This window comes from Myotis yumanensis, unplaced genomic scaffold (genome assembly GCF_028538775.1).
Source record: "Myotis yumanensis isolate MYYU_CA2020_CCGP unplaced genomic scaffold, mMyoYum1.0.hap1 SCAF_3, whole genome shotgun sequence".
Taxonomy (NCBI): domain Eukaryota; kingdom Metazoa; phylum Chordata; class Mammalia; order Chiroptera; family Vespertilionidae; genus Myotis; species Myotis yumanensis.
This window is the reverse complement of record NW_027223754.1, coordinates 53,534,926-53,560,249: the sequence shown is the minus strand read 5'-3', so window position 1 is coordinate 53,560,249 and position 25,324 is coordinate 53,534,926. Positions and strand designations below refer to the sequence as shown.

General features: G+C 39.0%; 1 pseudogene; it reads right to left on the bottom strand.

Moving 5' to 3' along the window:
• Positions 1-2,962: 2,962 nt before the first annotated feature.
• On the bottom strand, positions 2,963-3,053 carry LOC139007971 (U2 spliceosomal RNA; annotated as a pseudogene).
• Positions 3,054-25,324: the final 22,271 nt, after the last annotated feature.

Below are 25,324 nucleotides of genomic sequence, written 5' to 3'. Positions count from 1 at the left end.
AATCAGGCTGGCAGGGGAGTGGTTAGGGGGTGAACAGGCTGGCAGGCAGAAGCGGTTAGGGGCAATTAGGCAGGCAGGTAGGCGAGTAGTTAGGAGCCAGCAGTCCCGGATTGTGAGAGGGATGTCCGACTGTCCTAAACCAGCAGTCAAACATCCCCCAAAGGGTCCCAGTTTGGAGAGGGTGCAGGCCAGGCTGAGGAACACCCCCTCCCCGTGCACAAATTTCATCCACTGGGCCTCTAGTATAAAATAATGTGCTCTCTAAATTTATACTACATAACATTTTCTCCCATGATAAAAAAAAAGACCTAGATTTAATTGAATATATTTTGGGAAATATTTCTTTAAACATTAATATAACATCACTGTTCAACTGATTGATCAAATAAAGGGCTAATATTTGGAAGATTACTGCAGTAATTCAGGGAGAATTTATGAGGTTATTTCTAGAAGAAATTAGTAGGAAACATAACACAGTGACAAGCTGTAAAATATAGATTATGGAGGCAATTATACTTAGAGACAGACCAAAACATATATAAATATAAAAATAATAATACCCATTGAGATAGAAAAATAAGGATATGTAGGCAGTCGGGAACAGAGACTACATGGAGGTAGGAGGAAAGAAAGTCAGACATGGAGGTGAATAAAGTACCTAGAACTAGCTAGATAGGAACCTGGCTGGGCAGGGTAAACTTGACCCTTGACCTGGTCAGGCAGTAACAGTGATGTTACCTTGGATCTGAAGTGGCAGTCCTCAACCAGGTACTCCCATAGAGGGGAACTTGAACTTTGATACAATTGGATATTGCTGAATTCCTTAAAGAGACCAATCAGAAGCTAGCAGAGTATATGAATATCCCCTAGACCAGCAGTTCTCAACCTGTGGGTCGTGAACCCTTTGGGGGTTGAATGACCCTTTCACAGGGGTCGCCTAAGACCATCGGAAAATCCATATATAATTACATATTTGTTTTTGTGATTAATCACTATGCTTTAATTATGTTCAATTTGTAACAATGAAAATACATCCTGCATATCAGATATTTACATTATGATTCATAACAGTAGCAAAATTACAGTTATGAAGTAGCAACAAAAATAATTTTATGGTTGGGGGTCACCACAACATGAGGAACTGTATTAAAGGGTCGCAGCATTAGGAAGGTTGAGAACCACTGCCCTAGACAAATAGCTTAAGTGGTAACCCATTTTGGGCCCCCTTCTCTTGCCGCAGGAAGTCCATATATCCATTCCAAGCCCCCCCCCCCAAAAAAAAAAAAATTTGTTTTCTTCCCACCATTTTGTCCATGAATCCATTCTTCGGTTTTATGAGACAAATAGCTCGGATCCGACCATATTTTGGGTTTCATGTTTTATATTTTCGTTTTTACTATCATTAATTGACAATTTACATGCCTCCCTCTGCTGTTTGTATTTTCCATGGGTTGACTTATTTAATCATTATCCCATAACCTTATTTACAGAGAGGTTCAATACTTTACCTGAAGTCTCTAAGCAAAGAGGTTCAATACTTTACCTGAGATAACTAAGCTAATAAGGATCAGGCCAGAATCATAACTAGAGTCTAGGTTCAGGTTCATGTTCTTAAACCCTTTACTACCCAGGAACTAAATGATTTTTCTTAAACTTAATATATGCTTAAATGGTTCTTTCAACAGTGCAATAAAAAGAGTGTACATAGGAAGTCATTGAGAAACCACTTAAGCTATTTGTAAAAAAAAATAACATCATAAATGTAAGGCTAGATATAAGGAAGTAAGAACTTGGTTAATTTTAGTATGAAAATAGTCAGAATTTACATAAAACTAAAAATATTAAAAAATAAGATAAATTTAGAGTGAAACAAAACAAAAATCAGTCTCTTGTTACAACACAAATTTTCTTAAAATTTAGAAATAAGGATTTGGATATTAAGGTGAGAGCTGCATTTTTCCTCTAAAAGAGATCAGAGCTAGATTAGATGATCAGAAGGAGAAAATTATTCACCTTAGGAATATAAATGCATCCTCAGTGCATAATTTTGGACATATTTTCTAGCCTAGTCTCTACATTCTAACAGACAGACAGACCTCTTTGCTCAAGAGATATTACCAATTTTATTTGTCTTCCTACTGTCTGGCCAGATTTGAACAGTTTCTTCTGTTAATTTACTTAGTATTTTAGAATGTTGAAAACCAAAGGCAAATGATTCCTTAATTGATTGGCTTTTAGCAAAACATGACTTTGCCAGACATCAGAAGAGCTAAATTTTGTTAATAATACTTCTGAGAGTGACTTCTGATATCCACCATAAATGCAGGATTAGCTTTTTCCATCTGTTGGGGTATTCTCTAGTATAGTGAAATATTTTGCTACAAATTTTATCATTTTATGAAGATAAAATCCATTCTGCTTCTCCTTCAGGTTATCTCTGATAATATTTTAGGTATTTTAACCTTAAAAATAAAATAATGTAATTTACATTACAGGCAATATACATGATGGAACCATTTTCACTAAAATGGCTTTTGGAGCCTCATCAACATTTACATAAGGAATGTTACAGTCCATATGTACTGAATACCACAAAGATTTGAAGTTGTGGTTATAAGTAGTAAAAGCCTTATTTTAAAACACTGTGATGTGTTTGATACAACCACAAGGATATTTGAAGTCTGTGTGCATTAAGGAAATTTTTTTATGTAATATAATATAACTGGAATATAATTTTATCTGGAATCAAAGACCATTTGAATACCTTGCAGGTAAATTATGTCAGGTACTAAATTGAAGCACTCGAGAAAACTGGACTTTGAGCTTACCAATTTTACATGATTTATTTGTATTATTTTTGTTTTAATATATTCATTTTTATTACTCAATATAAGAGCATCATAATTATATAAACACTTTATCTGTAAAACATTGAATAATTGTATCAAATCATAAAATCATCACAAGTTAAATATTGAAAAAATAGAAACAATATATTAAACTGATAAGAACAGATAATACACTTGATCTTACCCAAAAGGCGGAGAAGCGATAGAAATAATATATTCGTTCTCATGTATATGTCAAGTATTCAGACCAACGAATTGAGTACCTGATGACCCTTTGCGCTTCCTTCCAGTCACTCAATTCCAAGAAAAATCTCTGTCCTTTTTATACCATATATTAGCTTACCCAATTTTCTATATTACAAAAATGAAATCATACTTTTTTTTTGTCCTTGTTTTCTGAGTGTTTCCCACAATATTATACCTGTAAGTTATACTCATATTTTTTGTACAGATGTAGATTAATCTTTGTCATAGCTGTATAGTATTCCATTGTATAAACATACTACAAATTACTTATCATTATAATGATGGACATCTGGTGCCTTTATGAACAGTGCTGATAGAAGTTTATGATACACGTATTTGGGAGAAAATCTGTATTCATATTGAGGGTTAATAGTCTTAAGAGTAGAATGCTAAATCACAGAGCATACCCATTTCCCATTTTAGTATATGTAGCCAAAAATTCTGCAAACATGAATGTGCCAATACCATATATAAGAGTTTTGGTTGTGGCACACTCACCAGAACTTAATGTATCTAACATTTGTAATCCATTATTTTATATATGATGATAAAATGTTTGGGTTTAATTTGCATGTTAGTAATGGCTAATGATATAGCCCAACTTTTCAATGTTTATCAGTTGTTTAGATATGACTATTGTGCAGTGTTCTGTTTAATTTTCTAATGCTAGTCTATTTTTAACAATGGGTTTGAAAACATGTGATATTGAAAAAACAGATTGTAAACAGTTGTAAACATCTATGGAATTTTTTAGCAAGTCTATTTTGGGTAGAAAATATTCACTTACAACATAATAATTTTAAGACACAATCCAGTGTTGATAAGATAATGAAATTACAAAATATACTTTTCAAGTGTGAAATTCTATAATACATCATCTGTATATTGTATTGTGTGTTCACCACCAAAATCAAGTCTCCTTCTCTCACCATTTATCACCTCTTTATCCTCTTCCCTACTCTCCTTCCCCCCTTGCAATCACCATGCTGTTGTCCCTGTCTGTGAGAAAGCTATATAATTGTATTAACCAATGTTACTCCAACAAATTTAATAAAAATAAAAATATATACCTGTCCAATAAAAACTTGTGTTGTCTTTAAATTTATTTATATTATAACTGGAAATTTATAAATTGTTACCATCTTCACCTATTTTCCCCAGACCCCCATCTCTGACCTCTCTGGCAATCACCAATCTGTTCTCTGTTTCTGTGAATTCAGCGCTATTTTAATACATGGAGGTGGGTGATGGAAGTACCATCAATTGTGTTTCAAACACTTTCTTGGGAGAAAAGTAACAACTTTGGGATTCCAAATTTTTAAGTTGAGCACAATAACAATATTAATTATTATTTCTAATCGAAATGGTCTTCAACAGTACTATTTCTGGCATTTAAAAGCATTATATACCTCAGAGAATATAATAGCTAATCAAAAATAGTAAAATTTAATGAGCTGCATAGAAAGGATAGTGTTTGCATATGTATGCTAGTATGCCCAGATATGTTCCGAGGTCATACCTTGTAATGAAATGGTGTGTGTGTGTGTGTGTGTGTGTGTGTATGTGTGTGTGTGTGGTTATGCAAGTTACAGAGTTATGAAAAATATGCCAGTTTAATAAAAATCTGTAGCTTCAGGATTGAAGAAAGAGACCTAAATGTCTAGATGTTTTTTAAATGTTTTTATTAATTTCCGAAAGGAAGAGATAGGGAAAGAGTTAGAAACATCAATGATGAGAATCATTGATTGGCTGCCTTTTGCATGCCCCCTATTGGGGATTGAACCTGCAAACCTGGCATGTTCCCTGACCAGGAATCGAACCGTGAACTCCTGGTTCATAGGTCAATGTTCAACCACTGAGTCAGACTGGCCAGGAAATGTCAAGATTTTTGTTTACACTATGATGATGGTAGAAATGTTTTTGACCCCAAAAGGTTTTAAAATTTTTAAGTAAGCTCAGATGAATATATCTGTATCAATATCTATATCTATATCTATATCTATATCTATATCTATATCTATATCAGCATATTTATCCCATATAATAAAAACCTAGATGGCATCATGCCCTCGGGTAACACCCAAGTGCGATGTCATCACAAGATGGCCGCCACAAGCTAGTCGTCAGGGGAGGGAAGTTGTGGGTGATCAGGCCAGCAGGTGAGGGCAGTTGGGAGCGAACAGGCCAGCAGGGGAGGGCAGTTGAGGGCAACCAGGCCTGCAGGGGAGGGCAATTAGGGGCAACCAGGCTGGCAGGGGAAGGCAATTGGGATGGACCAGGCCAGCAGGGGAGGGCAGTTAGGGGTGATCAGGCTAGCAGGCAGAAGTGGTTAGAGCAATCAGAGAGGCAGGCAGGCAAGCAGTTAGGAGCCAGCAGTCCCAGATTGTGAGAGGGATGCCCAACTGCTGGTTATGGTCTTATCCCACATAGATCGGGCCTTAACCGGCAGTTGGACATCTCCCAAGGGGTCCCAGATTGGAGAGGGTGCAGGCCGGGCTGAAGGACAACCCCCTGTCCTGCACGAATTTCATGTAACAGGCGTCTAGCATATGTATATGTATATGTATGTATATGTATATCTGTATCTATATCTATATCATCTATATCTAATCTATAGCTATATCTATGTCTATATCATCTATATTTATCTGTCTATCATCTATCTATCTATCTATCTATCTATCTATCTATCATCTATCATCTATCTATATAATTTTCCACATCATCCCTTTGGTAATAATCAGCTTGTTCCTTATATGTATAGGTCTGTTTCTGTTTTGGTTTGTTTATTTATTTATTTATTTATTTATATTTTATTGCACATATAAATGAGATCATGAGGTATTTGTCTTTCTCTGATTTATTTTATTTAGCATAATACCTCATAGGTCCATCCATGTTGTTACAAATGGCAAGATTTTATTCTTTTTATTGCTGAATAATATTCCATTTGTGTGTGTGTGTGTGTTTTATATCTTCTTTATCCTTTCATCTATTGATGGACATCTGTGTTGCTTCTGTATCTTAGCTATTACTAGTAATGTTGCAATGAACATAGGTATGTATATGTAGATTTAAATTAACATTTTTGTTTTCTTTGGATAATACTGAAAAGTGAAATTGCTGGACTGAATGGCAACTCTATTTTTGAGGAATCTCTATACCGTTTTCCATAGTGGTTGCACTAATTTACATTCCCACCAACAGTATCCAAGAGTTCCATTTTCTCCACATCCTCATCAGCACTTATTTATCGATTTATTGATAAAAGCCATTTTGACAGATGTGAGGTGATAGATCTCTCATTGTTTTTCTAATTTTAATTTTTCTGATGATTTGTGATGCCGAGCATCTTTTCACATGTCTTTTGGCCATCCATATGTCCTTTTCTGAGAAATATTTACTCAGATTCTCTGCCCATTTTTAAATTTCCTTGTTTGGAATTTTTGGTGTTAAGTTGTATGAGTTTCTTATATATTTTGGATATTAACCCCTTATCTGATGTATCATTGGTCAATATTTTATTCCATTCAGTAGGTTGTTTTTTCATTTCATTGATAGTTTCCTTTGCTGTGCAAAAACTTTTTAGTTTGATGTAATCTCATTTGATTATTTTTTGTTTCCCTTGTTCCAAGGAAATATATCAGAAAAAATATTACTAAGAGAAATGCTAGAGATTTTACTGTCTAGGTTTTCTTTTAGGATTTTTATGGTTTCAGATCTAACATTTAAGTCTCTAATCCATTTTCAGTTTATTTGTCTATATGGTATAAAAAAGTGGTCAATTTAATTTTTTTAATGTAACTGTTCAGTTTTGCCAACACCACTTAGTGAAGAGGCTGCCTTTATTCCATTGTATGTTTTGCCTCCTCTGCTGTAGACTAATGGATTATGTAAGTGAGGACTTATTTCTGGGTTCTTATTGCATTCCATTGAGCTATATATTAGTTTGTGTGCCAGTATCATAATGTTTTGATTATTGTAGATTTGTAGTATAGTTTAAGGACATCATATCTCCAATTTTGTTTTTCCTCAGGTGTTTGTTTGTTTTGCTTTTGTGGTCTTTTGTGGTTCCACATTAATTTTAGGATTAGTGGGGTTTTTTTAATTCTCAAAAGAATGTAATTGATATTGTAATAGGGATTGCATTGAATCTGCATATTACGTTAGGTACCAAAGATATTTGAACAATATTAATCCTAAACTTGTGTTTAAAATTATATCATTTTACCTGCCTTATTTATGTGCTTGGATATAAATTATAAATGGCACTTTTTTTCCAGTGAAGTGAATATACACATACACACACACACACACTTTGACCGTATTATATGTTGACTTTCTTCAGCTAATATACTAGTAGCCATTTTATCAAGGGCATTCTAACATTTATCTTAATCTAACAAATGATCTTCCTGATTCTTGTTTGTTTAAAGTTAAACATGAAAGTGAAAGGACTTGCTTTTTCTCCTGTTTTTTTTTTTTTTTCTTTCTTTCTTTTCTGGCAAAAATGACACTGAAAATATAATAGCTTAGAAACATTAATATGAGTTTAATAATTCCAAAAGCATAATTCTAATACAACTTTGCAAAACATTTCAGATTATCACAGATTTAGATAAATTTATTGTCTTCTATATTTGAACAAAACACTTTTTTCTTAAAAGAGTGGTGGAACACTTTAATGCACTTTAGTTTCCTCTGTAATTTGTGTTTGTGTCAGTTTTTTCTTCTAAATTAATTAATTGTGTTTAATATATATATATATATATATATATATATATATATATACATATATATATATATACTAGAGGCCCGGTGCACAAAAATTTGTGCACTTGGGGGGGGAGGTCCCCCAGCCCGGCCTGTGCCCTCTGACAGTCTGGGACCCCTCGGGAGATAATGACCTGCTGGCTTAGGCCTGCTCCCGGGTGGCACAGGGCAGGCCCAATCCCTAAGTGCAGCCCCTGGTCAGGCTCAGAGCAGGGCCGATTGGGGAGTTGGGGCGCCGCCCTGTCATGCACACAGCAGGGCGGATCGGGAGGTTGCGTTGCCACCCTCAGTCACGCTCAGGGTAGGGCCTATTGGGGGGTTGGGGCACCGCCCCCTGTTACACTCAAGGCAGGGTCAATGGGGAAGTTGCGGTGCTACCCCCTGTCACACACAGAGCAGGGCTGATCAGGGGGTTGGGGTGCTGCTCCCTGTCACTCACAGAGCAGGGCCAATCAGGGGGTTGGGGTGCTGCCCCCTGTCACTCACAGAGCAGGGCCCATCAGGGGGTTGGGGCGCTGTCCTATGTCACTCACAGAGCAGGGCCGATCAGGGGGTTGGGGCGCTGCCCCCTGTCACTAATAGAGCAGGGTCCATCAGGGGGTTGGGGCGCTGCCCCATGTCACTCAGAACAGGGCCAAACAGGGGGTTGGGGCGCTGCTCCCTGTCACTCACAGAGCAGGGCCGATCAGGGGGTTGAGGCGCTGCCCCCTGTCACTAATAGAGCAGGGTCCATCAGGGGGTTGAGGCACTGCCCCCTGTCACTCACAGAGCAGGGCCCATCAGGGGGTTGAGGAGCTCCCCGCTGTCACTCACAGAGTAGGGCTGATAGGGGAGCTGGGGCACCGCCTCCTGTCACACACAGAGCAGGGCAGATCAAGGGGTTGGGGCGCTACACTCTGTCACACTCAGGGCAGGGCCAATGGGGAGGTTATGGCTCTACCCTGTCACACACAGAGCAAGGCCCGTGGATGGGGGTTGGGGTGCCACCCTCTATCACCCACAGAGCAGGGCCTATCAGGGGGTTGGGGCACCGCCACTGTCACACTCGGGGCAGGGCCGATGGAGAGGTTATGGTTCTACCCTGTCACACACAGAGCAGGGCCCATGGGGGGGCGGGGGGTTGGGGCCCCACACCCTGTCACACACAGAGCCGCAGGGCAATTGGGGGATTGGGGAGCTCCCCCCTATCAGGCACAGAGCAGGGCTGATCAGGGGGTTTGGGCGCTGCCCCCTGTCACGCCAATCCCAGTGCCAGGAGCCTCGCTGCTCCGCTGATCCCGGTGCTGGGAGGCATAGTACCCGTTTACTATATAGAATAGAGGCCTGGTGCACGGGTAGGGGCTGGCTGGTTTGCACTGAAGGGTGTCCTGGATCAGGGTGGGGGTCCCCACTGGGGTGCCTGGCCAGGCTGGCTGAAGGGCTGAGGGCTGTTTTCCGGCTGGCGAGTGACTAAAGCTTCCAACCGCTCCTTGTTTTCTTTTTTTTTTTTTTTATTCTGGGCCAGCTTTAGCTCTGAGGCCTCGCTGCTGAAAACATGGATACAATGTTGTGGTCCGGGGCTGACTGAAAGCCGGTTTTGTTCAGCTTCTTATTTGCAACATAGTAATAGTTGCTTAGAGTTGCAGTTGAGAGGCCAGCAAGTGAGGCGGGGAACGTTGGAGTCTGCAGTCCCTGGAGCAAGCAAGCCTCATGTTCTCTTCCAGCTGCCTGGCTGCCGGCAGCCATCTTGGCTGACAGTTAATTTGCATAAGGATACGCTGATTAGCCAATGGGAAGGGAAGCGGTCGTACGCCAATTACCATGTTTCTCTTTTATTAGTGTAGATAATTAAAACAAAAATTATTTTTCTTCAACTTTACTTAAGGTTGAAATGTGAACTCTTTTTGTAAACAACTAAATTTAGCAATATAAAAATATAATATACTAGAGGCCTGATGCACGAAACTTGTGCAAGGGGCTCGGCCCTCTCAGCCCCGGCTGCATTGGCCCTTTTAACCCCGGCTTCACCCGGAAGGTATTCCAGATGGTCATCTGGATTGTCGTTCTGCTGTTCAGTCTAATTAGCATATTAGCACTTTATTATATAAGACTAGAGGCCCAGTGCACAAAATTCGTGCACGGGTAGGGTCCCTAGGCCTGGCCAGTAATCAGAACCGGTCTGTGGGGTGACTCGTGGGGCAATCGGGGGGACCCCTGCTGGCACCCACCTTGGCCAGCCTGGTGTTGACCGCTCGCCATCCCCACCCCTCTGCTACCACTGCCAGTCGCCAGGGCAACTGGCAGGGCAATTAAGGGGACCCCACTGGCACCTGCCTTGGCTGGCCTGGGGCATGTGGGCTGGGGGCAGCTCCAGCATTGAGCATCTGCCCCCTGGTGTTCAGTGTGCACCATAGCAACCTGTCGTTCCACAGGTCATTCCACTGTTTGGTCTATTTGCATATTAGGCTTTTATTATATAGGATTATTTCTTTGTAGTAATAGCACAAAGAAGACAGTTGTTCCAGAAGCCATAAAGCCAGTATCAGGGAAACGATAAGTAAGAAATAAATGTACCTAGTATTTATTATGTTTCCTAATAGAAAGCAGATATTTTTGAAATTACTTTGTGAAAAATGCTTTTCAGTTCCTTATACACATTTCAAAGCCTCTAAAAATACAATTTTCTACTGTTATATTTAAACCTTATAAATTGTGAAATGCAGAGGAATTGCAAAACTTATTTCCCACTACTATGCTGATATACCTGGAAGCATACTTTTCTGTAGCTGATCTATAATTAATCTGGTCTGAAAAAGTAACTTTCTATTCTATAAGATTCAAAAATTGTCTGATACATTATTTTTGATAGCCCTTTTAAATAGTGTTTAGCATCCATAGATAAAATTGTGTAATGCTTCAGCATCTATTTCCTCCCACTACTTTTATCATTTCTGTGGCAAAGCACTTGGGGAATACCTACTACTTATGGTGGCCATTTGATTTGTTGTTCAAACTGGAATATTCTGACACTAAAAATAGTTGCTATTAATAACAATCACATCAAAACAATAGTAATAACCTGGCATCCTCTCTGATATGCCTACCAACCTCAACCTTGCATCCATTCTAGGTGAATCAAACCTTAAATCCTGCCAACTTTTCCATTGTCTCTACTAACCCACTAGTTTTCATTCAGCATTTTTATTACAGGTATTATAGGCCTAAAATGTGAAATCCATGCCAGTGATCAGGGCTGATCAGGGCCTTCCAGCTGCCAGCCGGGGCCTCCTTTCCTCTGCTGCTGGCCTGGGCCTGCCTCCATTCCTCACCACCCCCCTGGTGGTCAGCGCACATCATAGCCAAGCGATCGAATTCCCGGTCTCCCAGCCAAACTCCCGAGGGAACACTTTGCAAATTAGACTTTTATATATAGAGATGCCTATGTAGGCCCTGTTGCTAATGCATTCATTCTCATTTCTAAACCCACAGGTTTTTAAAGCCTTATAATTCCTTGTATCTAAGTACATTGAGATGCCAAGGTTCTCTGGTGATATCAGTGTCCCAGATTACTATTTGAAAATTGTCAAGGTCTCTACTTCCCTTTTTCCCACCTAGAGAGTAGAATCAGTCACTACTCCTCCCATCTCTGCCCAGGTAGTATCTCTTCTGATATAATGCAAATCCCCTTATGTGATCTGAAGAGTATGTATGGAGAAGATGGGGTTCACATACAAATCCATTTCTCTCTCTCTCTCTCTCTCTCTCTTTCTCTCGCTCTCTCTCTCATTTTTACTTCTCACTCCTCAAATATCACAAGATCTGAAACAGAAACAATCTCACCCTACCGAAACAATCATAACATATGAAACACATAGCTAATGCCTACCTTTGTAGCCCATGAAAGATGGTATATTTTATATGACTAAGAATGTGTGTTCAGATATTTAGACTAAAATTCTGCTTATATTTATAAATAGGATGAACATTTATATGTATATAGACATCTATGTATTCTTATCTACTTATACACATATGCATATACATATATATACATGTATACTGAATGGCCAGATTATTATGACCACCTGACATTTGTAGACAAATTAGCTATATTTGCTCTGAAGTTGCTAGAGGGCCAGACCATTATAAATAGGGAAGCAGGTTGTTTACCACGACAGTATAAATGATTTTTTCTGAAGATATGGATAAACAACGCAATTTAACAGCCTTTGAATGTGGGATACATATTATTATGAGTGGCCAGATTATTATGACCACCTGGCATTTGTAGGCAAATTAGCCATACACTGCATTGTATGGGATATGGAAGCCAAAGGCCTATTTGAACACCTTTGCTGTCTGCAGTTACCAAGATAAAACATCTCCAATTCACACAGGAACACAAGGATTGGACAGTCGAGCATTGGAAAAAAGTCATGTGGTCCGATGAATCACGTTTTCACTTGCATCATGCAGATGGCAGAGTGAGAATTTGGAGGAAACAGCATGAAAGCATGCACCCCACATGCATGAGTACAACCCTTCAAGCTGGTGGGGGCAGTGTTATGGTTTGGGGCATGTTTTCCTGGCATGATTTGGGCCCTTTAATTCGTGTGGAACAATGTCTGAATAGCACAACATACCTAAGTATCGTTGCTGATCAAGTTTATTCTATCATGTTGATGGCATATCCCAATGGAGATGGCTTCTTCCAACAAGAGAGTCCACCATGCCGCGGTGCTTGTATTGCGCAGGAGTGGTTTCAAGAACATGAGGGAGACTTGACCTTGCTTAGGTGTCCCCCACAATCACCAGATCTCAATCCAATTGGGCATTTGTGGGATGAAGTTAAAAGAGCCATCAGGCAGCTGGTTCCACAACCATCAAATCTCACAGAACTGGATAGTGCTATTTATCAGGCATGGTGTCAGTTTCCTGCATCACCTTTCAACATCTTGTGGAGTCAATGCCAAGAAGATTTGCCACAGTATTAAAGGCAAAAGGTGGCCCAACACAGTACTGATGGGGTGGTCATAATAATCTGGCCACTAACATTTGTAGGCAAATTAGCCATACACTGTTAAATCGCGTTCAAAGCTGTTAAATCGCGTTGTTTACCCATATCTTCAGAAAAAAAAAAACACTTCTACTGTCGTGGTAAACAATCTGCTTCCTTATTTATAATGGTCTGGCCCTCTAGCAACTTCAGCGCGAAATTATAGCTAATTTGCCTACAAACGAAAGTTGGTCATAATAATCTGGCCACTCAATGTTTATACACATATATATCTTGCTTTTTCAATTCCCTTTCTTTTAAATTTTCTAAGTCAAAAAGTTATGAAGACAACACTTCAACACAACATATTTTCCAAATTTACATATGTTATTGAAAACATGAGAAATTTGATTATTTAGAAACTAGAGTATGCACAACATTTTCATAGGTAGAGCATGCTGATAAAATGGCTCTTCTTTTGAGCTCAATAATTTACCTTCCAATACTAATATAATGTAAGTTAAGAAACAATATTTGTGTAGTTACTGTTGACAAGTAACTTCTGGACTTTTGTCTTATTTTCTTAACAACAAAAATATTATGTTTTCTAGTAACATCACAAAATAATCATATTAAAAAATGAAGAATGAAATCACTTTATGATTTTCTATCACTATATTGCAGATGTTATATCTGATTTAATCTAGAAAATCTTCAGTGATTATTATTCCATTTGTAACTACCTAAATGTACATGATTTGGAGCAATTAATTCTAAATTTTGTTTGTTAGTAAATTTCTTACAAAAATTAAATTGGTGTTATAATCCTCTACACTTAGTAAAATTTAGTCACCTCTTGTGATCTAAGCAATGTCTTTTAAAATGTAAATAACATATTTGCTTCTGTCATTTCATCAAGTTTGAGACAATCTATATTTTGTGGATGAATACAGGATGGAGCAAAAGTAGGTTACAGTTGCTTGTATGGAAAATAATACAATAATTTAAATATAATAATACAAGAATAAATTCTGTGTTTCATGTACTCTGTAAATATCTAAATATAATTTATCTTGATAGGTGAGGTGACTGATGCAAATGCAACCACCTAATAATCAAATATTTCACATTTTTTAATGTAATGAAATAAAAAATAATTTGTTTTTCTGCATGTGTTTCTTTAATACCTTATGAAACCAGTTAGATGCAGGACCTTTAGATTGCCTTTTTGCAATTTTTAAATAGGCCTTGTGGGTTTTGAAGTGAGGAAACATTTTTATATCTCTAGATAAATGAGATCCTGTACTTGAAAGTCAAATTGTATCTTCTTTCCATAGAGTAGGAACTATGAAAGATGAGATACATGCTTTTGTGATTTTGCAGACAAAAGCTGTCAAGAAATAACATATTGACATTTTGGCTGGATTAAATTTTTAAGAATTTTGTGAGAAAATTAAGTTCGAGTCTGCTTATTCAGAAGGAGGAATTAGGGCTAGCATGTGGAAATAAAAGAAGAAGCAGTTGGTTTGCAAGTGATGAAGAATTTCCAATAATTAAAAGTAGGCAGAGACCTTATGCTCATTATTCCTGAAATATATAATTTCTCTGTCTTGTGTCAGAGTTTGTACCAAAAAGACTTGAAGAAAACTCCTGCTCACATGATTCTGCTAATAGCATCAGGAACACTAAAGATAAGGATGTCTTAGGAACGAGAGAGGGTCCTAGCCCAAGTAGGGAACTCTAGGTTTGTGGTGCACTTTGAACACCATGCAGATTTATTTAGATGCTCTGATAGTGATGTGTGGAGTTCGGGGAGCAGATTCTCCCCATGGGTTCTTGTCCTATGAAGTTTGAAGAATAAACTCGCGGACTAAAAGGCTTCTTTAGTAAAAATGTGGAAGTTTATTGGAAGTATATACAAACTCTCCCTGGTGAAGGGTCCCCAAGGGGACCCTCTGGGGAGAGGTACTCAAATTGGAAAACCCTGTCTCTCTCTCTCTCAAATGGGGAAAAAATCTAAATCCAATTCTGAGCCCCTTTGTTTCTGGTTTATATATGCTGGTAGCTCTTTGTCTGAACATGACTCTTTCTAATTGGACCCTTCCTTAATTTATGACCCCTGTGCTTTCCTCATTGGTCATTCTGCTGCAGAGTATCAGTTTCAAAGGTCAAACCCCACCTAGTGCCCTCCTCTTTTTCTCCCTCTTATCTTGCAGCATTCCTCTATCCTCTGTGAATATATGCCTTCCTCTTATAACATTTCTCTATCCTCTGTAAAAGTAAAATAAGCATTTTGGTGGCTCCAAGCCCTTAACTATGCATTCCTCTGCCATGGACCCCTCTTTTCCCTAAAACTGCCTGTCTTGTCTCTAAATTTTTTTCCAATAGTGTGACTTAAGAAAACTGGTTGATTGCAGCAATGTTTGCCAAATTTAATATTCAATCTAGACAGAACATGTTTCATTGCATTTGCTTTGAAGGCTAATGGGTGTATCTGCAATTATGCTAAAGTTGAAGCACAAAATGGTACATTAAAGACAAAAACGTTAATTGAGGCATTTATCATTATCATATCATTATCATCATCATCATCATCAGGCCTGAAATGTGTTTTTTTTCTTTGACACCTGACTATACAAGGAAGAGTAAAATGAAATGAAAACCAATTATGCATTTTGAGAATAGATGTCTCTGATAATTCCATTTCAAATTTGACTTAAGGAATATCCTAGAAGTCATAGTCAAGATTCTCTGAGGTCAGAAAGGAAACTTTTGTTTGGAGATTCTAACTGGGGAGACAGATAGATTCTCTTCTACCTGAGCTGGTCCTATCAAATTAAATACTTTATTTTATGAGAGAAGCAGATGGAGTGGTGACAGCAGAAGAGGCACTTAGCCAACCAGATCAGCTGAAACAGTGTAACAGATGCCTCAGCCAACTTGTCCTCAGATCACATATGTCAACGGGTATCTCCATCATTGTATCTGTTGGGCTCACCACTACTTCTGGCAAATTAAACCAAATGCTTTCACTCTCTCAGTGTATTCATTTTGAACCAATATAATAATTGGCAAAGATAACCGGGATAGATTCCACAGGGTCCCATTATAGAAGTATCATTAAATGAAAATAATTAAATACTTTCCGTAGCATGCTATTTTACTCACTTACTTGACTGCTGATATATTAGAAACTGAGTGCTAAAGTAATTGTAAACATATTTCACATGAAATGGTTTATTTGGAGCCATGAACTAACTAATTCAATTAAAAAAGTTTATTTCAAATATGTGTTTTCTTTGCACAGGGCCCATTTGTCATATTGCACTGTGATTCTGTAAAAGAGAGGTAATGAATATCTTGAATCTCAAGGACCATTATACATGGTTTATTTCTTTCTGCCTAAGGGTCTAAAGTGCGTATGTTAAAGTGCGAGTTGTAATAATGCCAATAAATTAAAATTGCCTACAATATTAATATTCAAAACAAGTCAAAATATTATAGCAAGAAGGAAAATAAATGAGAGGCTATTAGAAAACAAGTGAGTATATATATATATATATATATATATACACACACACACACACTATGCATATATAATATTCACACATAGTACGTTCGTGTAATGGGACCTTCATTAAATTTAAGTGTTCAATAAGTGATGATATTGATGTCAAAGACCTTAAAAATTATTGTTACTTCATTACTGTTTCAGATAAGAAATTGAATTTAATACTTGTCTAGGAACAAGCAGGTGAGAAAAATTGAAGAGAGGAAATGTAATTAGGCTTATTAAGAAGGAAATGCTAATTACAATTATGTGCCACATAATGATGTTTAGGTTAACAATGAACCTCATTTAGATATCGGTCCCATAAGATTTTAATGGAGCTGAATTTTCTACAAGAAACTGAAGGATATAAAGAGAATAATTATTTTTTCCCTCTGATGGGAGCAGTATCTGTGGGGCTCAGAAAAAAATCTCCATTCACTTACAGCTCCTCAATTTTGAGTGTGCAGATTACGTTCCAATCAGTTAGCTATGGACCTGATTCAGCACAGAAGAGCCTGCCCCCCTGTGCTACATAGTCAGAGGGTGCTACAGCCCTCACAGATCTAGCTTGATGGTCTTCAAAGAACAATATATAAATTCTTTCTTGAGGATGTAAGATTCTGTACAAGGACACAAATATTAAGTACTACTGCCATTTTATTAAAAGCTTTCTTTAGTAGTATGGAGCCAGTTTGTTCCTGCACGTTGAAAATATTTTTCGTGTTGTAATTATTTAAAGCACAGGTCAGTTTTGTTTCTTCCATCAATTCAATGCCAGAGAGAGCCCTTTGTGCCATATAGGGTCAATGGAACAAAAAAAATATTACCAGAGTTAACATATTGAGTCCTCAGTTCTATACCATCTCCATGCTACATACTCTCTTTTTAAATAATCCTACAAAGTTCCTTAATCTGACCACTGCTCCAACATGTAGTAGTCAAAATCACATTGCCATAACAGACCCTTATGTTCCTTTATCTCTTCTTCTTGATTTTTATTTCTCAGGCCACCGGTTATTCCCTCCTGATAGTCACTATTATGGTGACCATGCTTTACCCAGCCAGTGTCTCCTTGGTATTTCCAATCACCAGCCCACCTCCCTGTTCATGGAGCAGCATTGACAGCTATGATGCTCTATTTCGGACCCTGTCAGAAGGAAGCAAGAGGAGAGTTTGAGGGACAGTGTTTAGAAAGTCTACAGTGGTGTACAGTGGTGTCCTAGATCTTTATATTCACGTTAGTCACTCTCTGACTCACCCAGAGCAACTGCCAATCCCGCATGCTTTATTCCTGGTAAATGTCCTAAAAGAACATGACTTTTTATTTTTAATACTATATTTTTAGTGTAACTTTTCTATGTTTAGAGATGTCTAGGTTCACAAATACTTACCATTGTAGAATTGCCTAGAGTATTTAGTGCAGTCACATACTGTACAGGTTTGTGGCTAGATGTGCAGTAGGCTATACCATCTCAGGTTTGTGGCTAGGTGTGTAGTAGGCTATGCCATCTCAGTTTGTGTAGGTGCTCCCTATGATGATCCCACATTGACAAAATCACCTAACAATTCATTTCAAGGAACATATTCCTGTCGTTAAATAATGCATGACTCTACCCATGATGCTTAGACCAAAACATAATTCTTATGATACTGATCTCTGTCAGTTTTTCACTGTTTTGTACCATGTAAATTTTAAGGGCACCCTACAGATTAAATATGAATTGTATCACCAGACATCATAGGTTTCCTCTAGTTGTATTAAACATATTGTGTGACCTTGAATTTCCCCAATCATGGACTAGACTAGCCGTGGGCAAACTACGGCCCGTGGGCAAACTATGGCCCGCGGGCCGGATCCGGCCCGTTTGAAATGAATAAAACTATAAAAAAAAAAAAAAAAAGACCGTACCCTTTTATGTAATGATGTTTACTTTGAATTTATATTAGTTCACACAAACACTCCATACATGCTTTTGTTCTGGCCCTCCGGTCCAGTTTAAGAACCCATTGTGGCCCTCAAGTCAAAAAGTTTGCCCACCCCTGGACTAGATGATCAGAAACGAATATGTGCTAGATTTAAATCTGTGACTAAGACTTCTATTAGTATATGCTTGCTTCATTTTCATGATCTCGGTCTTTAGGTATTAATACACCAATATTTTTCCGGATGGCATTCAGTCCAAATTTAATAATTCTGATACTTATTCCAGGGCTTCTTTTTCTTCCTGTCTTTTTTTTTACAGCTTTATGGGGATGATCGTGTAACATAAGAAAGAGAAGAACAAGGAGAATAAGTAAGCAGTAGAAGGAGAAAAAAGGCCGATAAGGGTGATAAAAGTAATACCATCTTATTACAGGTGGACATCTGCTTAGACAATGGTTTGATGATTTATCTCAGTGCCTGCATTAGAGGTATAAATGACAACTACCACCATCACCTACAAAAATATTATGGTAAGCAAAATAAGCCAGTCAGGGAAAGACAAGTATCATATGATCTCACGCATGTGTGGAAACTAATGAACAAAATTAACTGATGAACAAAATAGCTGAAGAGGCATGGAAGCATGGAACAGACTGACACATCTCAGAGGGAAGGGGGAGGGGGAGCAGGAAGAGATTAACCAAAGCACTTGTATGCATATATGCATAACCCATGGGCACAGATAATAGTGCAGTGAAGGCCTGGGGTGGGGGCAGAAGCAGGGTGGAGGGGCTTAATGGGGGGATAAAGGGAATAGCTGTAATACTTTCTGCAATAAAGATCAAATATAAATATATTTATTGCCAAGTTTTATGTCAATATTTGCAGGACTTGAGCAACCCTATTCATATTCACTCAAAAGAACTGCTTAGTATCTGAGGAGATCAGAAGAAAAAGTGAATTTAGGTTAGAGTCTGAGAAGAAGGAGATGAATAAGAATATCAAAGGACATGCAGAGAGTGCAGAAAACTAAGCACAGTAACACCAATGAGCTGCCTAGAGAACAAACGGTCTTCTTATGAGAGAATCAGCTTTTGAGCACCAACCATCCCAAATGCATTGATGACCTGTCACTCTTGGCCTGAGAAAACTACACACACACACACACACACACACACACACACACAAGTCATTAAATTACAAAGTAGGTAAAGGGTCACATATTATTTTGCTCTTTACACTCAGGCAATTAAATTTTGGAGAGGGAGTGAAAAGGAAATAACTTCGAACAAGATAATAACATTATGGTTCCCAACTCCAGCATGCAAGATCCCAGCTGAAGTCTTCACAGAGGAATGAAAGAAGGAAGTGACATTTGAACGAAAATGGCTGTTGAACATTAGGCTGGAGCAAGTTTGAAAAACATAGAATGACTTGCAAGATACAGAATCTGTTCAAGGTACCTTTAGGAGATTGGACAGGGAGATTCACCATGGCACGTATAGAAGCAGTGATGAAAAGACAAACAAAATTGTTCTAGGTATAATTCACTTAGTTGAAACTGCTAAAACACAAGCATAAACACATAATTTGAAATCAATTAAACATTAGAAAATGGTCTCACAATGTCACACCTCCTCATAGAGACATTTAAGTAAACTCCATGTATAAACAGCTTACATAATGATTCATCTGATCCAAAGACCTTGGGAAATAAGATTAAGTAAAAAAAGACAACAGAAAATACTAAGGAACTGTCATAGACCAGAGGAGACATGATGACTAAATGAAGTGTGTTTTACTATATTGGATATGTGGAGCAAAAGAGGACATTACTGGAAAATCTGGTTGAAATCTGAGTAAAGTCTAGAATTTAATTAACAGGAATATACCAATGTTTGTTCCTTATTTTTTATTATACTCAGTGGCATGCAAGATGTCAGTGGCATGGGGAAAGGAGTAACAGTGTACCAAAAATCTGTATTATCTCTGTAACATTTTTATAAATATAAAATTATTTAAATTTTTTTAAATTTAAAAATGAGTAAAGGATATATATATATATATATATATATATATATATATATATATATTAGTATATATCCTATATAATAAAAACCTAAGATGTTAAGTGTCTGGTCATCCAGTTGGCCATTCAACCAATCGAAGCATAATATGCTAATGATATGCTAAGGCAGTTCAATTGCTCACTATGATGTGCACTGACCACCAGGGGGCAGACAGTCAACTGGTTGGCCAGTTGCTATTACGTGCACTGACCACCAGGGAGCAGACGCTCTGACCCATAGGTTAGCTTGCTACTGGGGTCTGGCTGATCAGGACAGGCCCTGGAGCCCTCCCTTGGTCCCTACCCGGCTGGCCAACCTCCTGTGTTCCTCCCTGACCCTGATAGTGCACTGGTGGGCTCCCTCAGCCTGGCCTGTGCCCTCTCACAATCTGGGACCTGTCGGGGTATGTTGGAGAGCTGGTTTCAGCCCGACGGCGGAATGTCTGGTCACTATGACATGCACTGACCACCAGAGGGCAGACACTCAACACAGGAGCTGCCCCCTGGTGGTCAGGGTGCTCCCACAGAAGGAGCTCCACTTAGCCAGAAGCCGGGCTCACAGCTGGCGAGCACAGTGGCGGTGGCGGGAGCCTCTCCCACCTCTGTGGCAGCACTAAGGATGTCCAACTGATGGCTGAGGCCGGCTCCCTATGGAGAGCCGGCCTCAGCCATCAGTCGGACATCACCCAAGGGCTCCCAGACTGTGAGAGGGCATAGGCTGGTCTGAGGGACTCCCCCCCGCCCCCCCGCAAGTGCACAAATTTTGTGCACCGGGCCTCTAGTATATATATTTTCACAGGAGGAAAATATAGAGAAAAGGAAATAAAGTCCATGGACAGACAATATCATGAGAGAATTCAGGAAAAACAAACACAACTGTATAAATTGTTTATAATGACAATAATAAAAAATAAAACAGAAGTTATTTTAAAAGATACCATCTTTTTCTGCTTGTCATCAGACAAATAAAAACTTAGGAACACATTACAAAATTTTGGACCAGTACTTTTGGAAAGTATAAAGCTCACTAAAAACAAAGAAAATCTGAATTGAGGAGCCTACGAGACATAATACTATACTAACTGTAATATTGTATTCCATAGTGTAGGTACTAGAACAGTAAATAATACATTTGGTAAAAACTTAAGACATAATACTGAACCAGTTAGTAATAATTTATTGATACTGAAATGTTTAGTAGTTCTGACAAATTTTTACAGTAATGTAATGTATGATATTGAGTAGGGAAAATTTTAAAAAATGGTTTATTTGTATTTGTATATAAATTTCTAGTGGTAGAGGCCAAATACACACATACATGCACACACACACTACTACATGCATATGAAACATAGCAGTTAAAAAATAACTGGAAGGTCATGGCCAGTGTGGCTCAGTTGGTTAAGCATCCCATGCACCAAAAGGTCACTAGTTAGATTCCCAGTCAGGACACATGCCCAGGTTGTGGGCTTTGATCCCCAGGAGGGGACATGCAAGAGGCAGCCAGTTGATGCTTCTCTCTCTCCCTTTTCCTTCCTCTTTCTCTAAAGTCAATGAAACCATGTTATAAAACAGAAAAATAACTGGAGGGAATAAACTTAAAAATATAAATTGTTAACCTATTTATCTCTGGAGGATCAAAGTATCAGTTATTTTTATTTTTTTGCAATATTTTCTAAGTGCTCTGCAATGACCACATGTTGTTATTATTAAACTACTAGAGGCCTGGTACACAAGATTCATGTACTGGAGGGAGGTCCCTCAGCCCAGCCTGTGCCCTCTTGCAGTCCGGGCTCTCGCAGTCTGGGACCCCTTGCTCCTTACTGCCCACTTGCAGTGGTTGCGGGAAAGGCTCCTGCCACTGCTGCTGCACTCACCAGCTGTGTGCCTGGATTCTGGCTGAGTGGCGCTTCCCCTGTGGGAGTGCACTGACCACAGGGGGGAGCTCCTGCATTGAGCTTCTGTCCCCTGGTGGTCAGTGCACATCATAGCGATGGGTTGTTCCGCCATTTGGTTGATTTGCATATTATGCTTTTATTATATAGGATTAGTAATATAATTCAGAGTTTTCTGCTACCCAAAAGTAGAACATTCCTATGAAATCTTTCATGAGCTGAAATAGCATAAAGCGAAGAAACAATTACCTTAGCACACATCCTGTTAATGAATGCACAAATAAATCTAGAAAAAGGACAGATGCTCACAGACACTGTTCAAAGCTATGGCAGCTTGCTTCTGAAATGCTGAGTGTAGTTCCCAAGGATGGAGCTTGGAGGTGCCACTCTCTCTGCTCTGGGTGCATGCTGTCCCTAAAACAGCTTGCTGCAAAACAAATGCTTAATGCTATTTTTGCTTTTTGACTTTTTTGTAAAAGCAAAAAAATTCTTTTTGGATTTCTTTCAGTTAGTGAATACAAGTACTAATGTGAGTCTTTAGTAAAGGTGTAGTGGCATAAGGTGAACTTTCAAAAAGCGGGGCACACCTGTAGTATACTAGTAATATTTCTAGGAGCTAAGTTAAAACTGAAGAGAGAAATAAAACAAAAACCTGTTAGATCTTTATATGGTCAAGTGACAGCCATTATCAAACAGTTTATTTTAAACTGGTGCCTCAGCCTTGGCTGGTGTGGCTCAGTTGGTCCTGTGTCATCCTATACAGCAAAAAGTTGCTGGTTCACGTCCCAGTTGCAAGTATGTGAATTGTTCTAAACTTAATCAATTGGTAGCCCCAACACCACATTTTGTGATGCATGAGGTATCTTAGTTGTCAGAGCTCAACAGAGCCTCTGGCACTTGATATTTCAGTCCCTTAACTGTTAAAAGGTTTTTCTTTTCTATTCTTTTTTTTTTTCCTTTTCTTTTCTTTTTCTCAGGTTCCTACAGACAGTAGTACCAAGAACAATTGATTTTATATGATGACATTTTCTGTCCACAATAACTATCCTCCCTATCCCAGGGCTTTATTAGCCTTTTTGATTTCTGTAATAATATGGTCCAATGGAAACTTGATCTGTTATTCATTCAAAATATAATTCCACATTGTCAATGACACTCATAGGATCTGTTAAGCAAGTACTCTCAATGAACCAGTAAAAGAAAATGTGCCTGATGTTAAGATGTAAACGACATAAAAATTAAGGGACCTATCACATTTATGAATGCTTCAGGTATTCATTCATATGAGGCAGGACAGGTTATCCCCTTTAGGATAAAGACACATGTGTATCTCATACCACTAAGAAAGAAACACAGAGCTTGGTGAGCCTCTTTTAAATGTCACAGGAAACACCTTGACCAGTGGTTGGCAAACTGCGGCTCGCGAGCCACATGCGGCTCTTTGCCTCTTTAAGTGGCTTTTCTACAAAATGCCGACTTCTGCACATGGGCCACAAAGTTTCAATCACACTGTATGTGTGTGCTGCACTTGGTATTTTGTAGAAAAACCACACTCAAGGGGCCAAAGAGCCGCATGTGGCTCACGAGCCGCAGTTTGCCGAACACTGACCTAGGCCATTAAGGTATATTACTCAAAACAATCAATGAGTGACTCAAAAGTGCTTATTGTGCAGCTCCAGAGTGTGGTTAAAGCTACCCTTCTGTAGGAGCTATCTGACACAGCTGATAAAATGGTAGTACAACACTAGTATAGTGTCTAGCATAGTTCAATAGGATTTTTACAGCATAAGTCTTGTCTTCTAAAACAGAGGACTAGTAATAATTTGAAAGGAATCTTTTGGTGTTCTATTCACCCTAGAAGAGACCAAAAGCCTGTTGACTAGAATATGTTGCCATATCAATGGGTCAATTGGATATGTAGGCTGAGGAGCAATCTAGCATATGACTGAATTGGAACATTCAGGATCAACCAAAGCAGGTTCAGAGGGCATCCTATATAATAAAAGCCTAATATGCTAAGTGTCCAGTCATCGGGTCATTCGTTCAACCAATCAAAGTGTAATATGCTAATGATATGCTAAGGTCACTCAACCTCTCGCTATGATTTGCACTGACCACCAGGGAGCAGACGCTCTGACCAGTAGGTTAGTTTGCTGCTGGGGTCCAGCCTATCGAGACTGAGCGAGATGGGTCAGACATGCCTTGGAGCCTTTCTGTGGTCCCTCCTCGGCTGGCCAACCTTCGACGTCCCTCTCCAGTCCTGATCGTGGGTTGGTGGGAAGTAATCAACCAAGGACCATCCTATATAATAAAACACTAATATGCAAATCTACCCAACGATGGAATGACCGGTCACTATGATGCACACTGACCACCAGGGGGCAGATGCTCAATGCAGGAGCTGCCTCCTGGTGGTCAGTGTGCTCCCACAGCGGGAGCGCCGCTCAGCCAGAAGCCTGGCTCACAGCTGGCTAGCACAGCCTCAGTGGCAGGAGCCTCTCCCACCTCTACAGCAGCACAAAGGATGTCCAACTGCTGGCTTAGGCCCACTCCTCACCATGGGAATGGGCCTAACCCAGCAGTCGGACATCCCCTGAAGGCTCTGGACTGCAAGAGGGCACAGTCCTGGCTGAGGGACCCCCCAAGTGCATGAATTTTGTGCACCAAGCCTCTAGTAAAATATAATGACAGGCAGCCCAAATTGTTATGCCCTCTACTTCTATTAAACTCAAGCCTCTCTTTCATCTTATAATCACTCTAGTGGCCTGGTGCACGAAATTCATGCACATTAAGAGGGAATTAATTAGGGGAAATATTTTAATATTGCTATTTTCCCTTTCTCTATAATAGAAGTGTCACAGATAAAAGAAAATTAGTAAAATGTATATGAAAATCTCCTTCCTGTCAGAGTCTGGGGTGCACTGCGGGACCTAGAGTCAAGTCCCCGCCCACCACACGCTTTGAAAACACAGGAGACCCAGACCCAGCTGGTCCTACCCACATTGGGTGAAACCCAGACCTGGCTGGCCCCATCCCCATCA